Genomic DNA, 5,942 nt, shown 5'->3' with positions numbered 1-5,942 from the left:
GACAATAACTCTGATATTTCGAACTCTGAATGAGAGAGTGTGATCCTCACCAGACCACCAAATCTTTTGTAGTATTACGGAAAGTATGTGCAGACCTTTTTTTTTTTTTTTTTTTTTGGCAAATCAGAGTTCTTTAGTGTTTGCGTATTTACTGTGTGGCCCAAGACAACTCATATTCTTCCAATGTGCAGCAGAGAAGAATAAAAAAAAGTTGGACACCCTGGTACAGCACAATAATGTGCTGGATTGGCTTATATGATAGAATAGAGGCGGTCAGCTATGGCCTTTGACTTGTGTAAGCATACGCTGTAATATCCGCAGAATGGAAAATTTGTTTAATAAGGCATTTCTCTAAATGCTCCGTGATGGTTTTATTCTTAATGAAGTACAATTGTGTTCTTTATTGTTTTTACATTATTAGTATATTTAAGAGAAAAGTCAAGACTATTTGGATGATCAATTAAAGTGAATTGTTCAAGTATTTGGTTGAAATACAGCATGTTCAAGACATCCTTACTGCTGTGTATGTTTGCTAACTAAATACTTTCAATTTCCTGAAAATGAGGACCCTTCCTTCTATTTTCAAGCCTAAATGTTGGGATTATAGTAGTAGCATGACTTGTACTAAATAGAGATGTCAGAATATTGATGATAGAATTATGAGAAAATACTGTAAAGAAGTAAAGAGATGTGTTTAAGATAAAGATAACCAAGAAAACTCATCAGCAGATCGTGATAATACATTTTCTTTATATGAACAAAGATGCACTTGTGAATTTATATGTGTAAAAAGTTTATCTCTTTCTTCAAAGATTATGAATAAGTAGTAAGGTTGTAGACCATATTAATATATTTTTTTCATAATTTAAAAAATTCAGATAATTTTCTAAAAATAGAAAAAACCTACAACAAAATCGGTGATTATAGTTAGGGTCAGTATAATGAGAAGACTGCAAGTAAACCCAGAATAGTTGATGCACCAAGAACTTCAGGGCCAGGAAAGAAAACGTGAACTTCAGTAAAGCCACAAAAATCATATTGCAGCTGAGTTATTATAAGCTGCAAAGCATCATACCAGAATGGAAGAAAAAGTATCCAATGTACTCAGCCCTACTATGAAACTAATTTATAGCTTTCATATGAAAGCTATAACCCAATTATAGCCCAAGAATTTGGGGAAAGGGGAGAAGGAGGGGAGGGTGGAGGATGGGTGGAGGGCAGGTGATTGGTGGGATCATGCCTATGATTTATCTTACAAGGGTACATGTGAATCTTTCTAAATGTAGAATATAGATTTCTTAACACAATAACTAAGAAAATGCCATGAAGGCTATGTTAACCAGTTTGATGAAAATATTCCAGATTGTATATAGAACCAGCACACTGTACACTACAACTGCATTAATGTACATAGCTATGATTTAATTAAATAAATAAATGAATAAATGTTTCAACCATGCATTCTCTATAAAAATAGTCTTTTGAACATTCAAATAAAGGAATTGACAGTCAAATATTCAAGAAGACAACCATATCATTCTTTGTAAGTTTTTTCATTTCGGCTGAGTTGAGACGTTCATCATTCAATCCTGAATGACATATTGTGATATCTTGTGACAGATTGAAAGTAACCATATGCAAAATATTTATCTTTTATAATGTTAGAGGCAGAATCCAAACAATCTAGAAATATTGGGGACTAGCGATCAATATGAAAGATGAACACATGTGTATAGAGAAATATTAATAAGAAAATATTACGGAATCAGGAGTTCCTGACACCAGTGATCCTAATTCCATTTTATTATATGACTCCAAGGGAAATTCAATTACCGATCCATGATACAAAGCTGATGATAAAGATCAAAGTAGCAACGTATTATCTTCCTTCCTTAGCAAAGTAAGGAAGATAATAAGACAATAACTCTGATATTTCGAACTCTGAATGAGAATGAGATCTGGGATAACTGTCTTTCATGGATGCTTACTTTCCCAGACAGTTTTTAAGGAAGAAGAGAGAGAAGTACATGGTGATTTTACATGGGGAGATGCACAAAATTCTGCAACTCTAATCTACTTCAACTCTGCATGCAGCCTGGAAAAAGGACAGAGGTAAGACTTTCCTTTAATTGAAAATATCCTAAAGCATTGGAAATAATATGTGATGTGGCGATACATGATCAAGGAAGACAATCATGAGAAGCACTTAGTACAAATCGACTGAATCTAAAGTAAGTTGTGAAAATATGAGAGGACTTCAAAATACTCGTGGAAAAACAATTAAAAGATAAAACTACAAACTTCATTTCTCAGCATCAGCTCTGTCAAGGTTAGAACACTTACATAGATGATGATATCCGTTATTTGATCCACCCCGAAAGAACTAAGCATCCTAGGAATTTAACCATGTCAATACAGACTTCTTTTTCTTACATTATCAAATGAAGAAATATAGGTGCCATTTAAAAGTTTTTTTTTAAGACTAAGAAACAAAAATAAGTCAGACAAAGTCAAATCTGGACTATAAGATTCTATTGACGTTCCATCAAAATTGTCACAAAATTGCCCTCATTCCATGAAAGAAATCAGCAGGAACATACTCCCAGTTGAGAAGGACTCCATGGCAAAAATTTCCTGGATGTTTTTCTGCTAAAGCTTTGGGTTACGTTCTCAAAACACTTATTCTCATCGTAAGCAGACACTATCATTTCATTACTATTTTTTCAGATTAGTAAGAGGGTATAAATGATCAGGTTACATTGTTTACTTTTCCTAGGTAAGGTGCAAGTTGCAGTGGAGCCCTTTATCCGGGGAGTGTGCTGTGCACCCTTACATTGTGCACATGAGATCACAGCTTGCCCGTCTTTCTGCCTCCTCCCTCCCCCATTTGAATTTAATTGTGGTTTTCTCTTGTGTGGACATGTAGTTGTTTCTCTGTTTGTTACCTCTAGAAGTTCTACATTTAACTCTTTGAGGATTCTCCATACATCTTTCCACAGAGATTGTATTACTTTGCAGTCCCACAGCAGTGCAAAAGTGTTCCCTTCTCTCCACATCCACACCAGCATCAGCAGCTTTGGTATTTTGTGATGTGAACTAGTCTCACTCGGGTTAGGTGATATCTCAGGGTGGTTTTGACTTGCATTTCTCTGATGATTAGGGATGATGAGCATTTTTTCATGACATTTTTTCAGACATTCATCTGTCTTCTTCAGAAAAGCTTCTATTCGAGTCTCTTGCCCACTTAATAATGGGATTGTTTGCTCTGTTCTTGTTGATTGAGTCCCCCTGCATAAATTTTAATTTTACCAAACCCTGTTTTCTTCCTTCTTTGATATCATTTACAAAGAGGAGATGATACCTTAATTCTTTCAGGCATGAACTATTTTTCCTGTTTCTTTCTTTGCTTTCTTTTCTTCCTTTCTTTTTTTTTTTTTTTTCGCTGAGTTAGTTTTAGTTCACTCCTAGTTTTATATTTCTTGCAGATAAGACATGACCCCTTACATCTAGCAGGATATTGTGATTTAAGTACAGCAGGACAGGACTTCAAACACTCCTTTTGTTTTTTAATTCATCCTCCAGCCTTCCATTCTATTATGCTTTCAGAAAATTTCCTGTTTGAAAGAATTGATAGGGAAAATTAGCTCTATTTTGGAGATCACACATACTGAAATCCATCACATCACCTCACATAGTTGTTAATCATCCCACAGGTTTTTTCTCATCTGAGAAGAGTTCCTTTACATTTGGCAAGCTTGATTCTCTACCCACTCATGCCCAAGATATTCTTGGAAGAAGAAAGGACCCACTGCTTTCTGTTATACTAGACACTTTTGCTACCTCTCTAGAATTTAACCTGTAGACTTTTTTTTTTTTTTTTTTGGCATTACCAGCACTTTGTTAACTTTAAAAACATATGATTTTTGTATTTGGTTGTTTTCTAATTTTTTAAACAAAACTAATTCTTCCTTGAGAATATGATATTACTCCTGGAGCAGAATATCTGGAGATAAAGAGATTTCGTGCAATGTAATAAAGTGATGCTTGCTAATATTTATTGAATACTGCTTTATGCACAATATTGCACTTAATAATTGAATATATTAAGTTGCACCATTGTAAATTAAAAAGGGAAACACATGTAATAACTTTCTATATCTCACACATCTGAAATAGTGTGTCACAACTGCGCTTTGAATCCAGATGGAATTTATTCTAGGGACAGGACCTTATACTGGCTTTTCTTGACATACACAACTTATAGTACAGGGTCAGCAACCTGGAACCTCTTTTAAAATCTTATATGGAGGAGAAGCACCTCCAGGGCTTTGAAAGGGACAACTTTTGCTTGGTTGGTATTCATGTAAAAACATGTGAACTGCTAACTTGCACGGCCGAGATGGGAGAACCTACTGTCTTGGCCTATTAGTGATGCTGAAAGTGTTCTCAGCATGCTGACCAGCATGACACTCATTGAATCAGAAAATAGGAGAAATCATACTTACCTGGCAGGGCAGATACCATGATCACGAAGGTGGTTTTTCCAGGGCGAGGCGTACCCATTGCACTCCGGATGTGCTACCCCTGCGATTTCCCCAAATGTGGGAAACTCAACTGCATAATTTGTGGTAGTGGGGGACTGTGATCTCACTTTCCCCTGTTTAAAAAACAAGAAAAGAAAGAAAGAAAATAGGAGGAATCAACCTTACAAGCTTTCATTCCCTTCATCTGTACACATCAGAGACAGACAGTGACTGTCAAAAACTTGAAAATTAACAACTATTCTGTGCGTTCTCCAGATGATTGTTAATTTGGGAGTAATAAAGAAGTACTGATAGCCAGGCACAGTAGCTCACACCTGTAATCCCAGCACTCTGGGAGGCCAAGGCAAGTGAATTGCTTGAGCTCAGGTGTTTGAGACCAGCCTCAGCAAGAGTGAGGTCCCATCTCTACTAACAATAGAAAAACTAGCTGGGCATTGTGGCTCATGCCTGTAGTCACAGCTACTCAAGAGGCTGAAGCAAGAAGGACCTCTTCAATCTAAGGGTCTGAGGTTGCTGTGAGCTATGATGATGCCATGGCACTCTACCCAGGGCAGCAGAGTGAGACGTTGTCTCAAGAAAAAAAAAAAGAAGCGTACTGATTTACCCTTTAGTGATAGGTACTGGAAGAATGAACAAAAATCCCACAGCATCTGAAGATAACTGTGGTAATTGAGAGACACATTAAAAATGTGACAGAAGTAAAGAGGATATAAGTGAAGTTGGGTAAAAAGGATCCAACCCAAATGGCTACATTACTGGTATTAACATGAGACAATGCAGTAATTTGAATATGAAGGCTCTGATTAAAAGAAAAGCATTATGATAAAGGACCTCGGAAATATTCCAGGAGGAATAAAACTCTAAGAAAAGAATAAAAACCCAAATATTTTTCTCTGAATTTATCTTTTACAACGGCAGAATGATACTTCTCCATGTTGACATTCAGATTTTCAAACTAGAATGTGAATCTTTGTCTTCCTGGCATTCATTTTCTTTTCTCTGAGCCAAACTCATAAAGATAAATGCAGCATATGTTAGAGATGGAAATAATCATTTTGGCAATACCCACAATATCCTGCAGCTCAACAAAATATGTCAGTTTGCGTTCTTTTTCTCACCTTGGTATAAATTCTCCCAGGTGGTAGGAGAAAAGTGTATTACTTCAAATATTAAAGAAGTAAGACATTCAGATTTAAACTAAGACAATGTCAAACCCTGTGCTTGCTATAAACTCGATTTAAATGCAATTGGATTTTTAAATTCTCACTTTTAAGAATAAGTCAACTCGTAGTAAATTTTTCTTAATTTTCTGTTATTATTTAATTAGTGAGGGTGGTGGACCTATATATAAACATTTACACTAACACACACTAAAAATTAGCTGAATTAACTATTCTG

At 35.6% G+C, this 5,942-nt stretch overlaps 1 non-coding gene across 1 annotated transcript; it reads left to right on the top strand.

The window, feature by feature from the left end:
* Positions 1–4,497: 4,497 nt before the first annotated feature.
* LOC111721898 lies at positions 4,498–4,660 on the top strand. The gene has a single exon (XR_002770891.1). It is a non-coding gene; the product is annotated as a U1 spliceosomal RNA (small nuclear RNA).
* The last annotated feature ends 1,282 nt before the right edge of the window (positions 4,661–5,942 follow it).

The sequence above is a fragment of the Otolemur garnettii genome, unplaced genomic scaffold, assembly GCF_000181295.1.
Source record: "Otolemur garnettii isolate 467f Iridium unplaced genomic scaffold, OtoGar3 scaffold00199, whole genome shotgun sequence".
Lineage (NCBI taxonomy): Eukaryota > Metazoa > Chordata > Mammalia > Primates > Galagidae > Otolemur > Otolemur garnettii.
The sequence above is the reverse complement of the archived record's forward strand: the minus strand, read 5'-3'. Positions and strand labels throughout refer to the sequence as shown.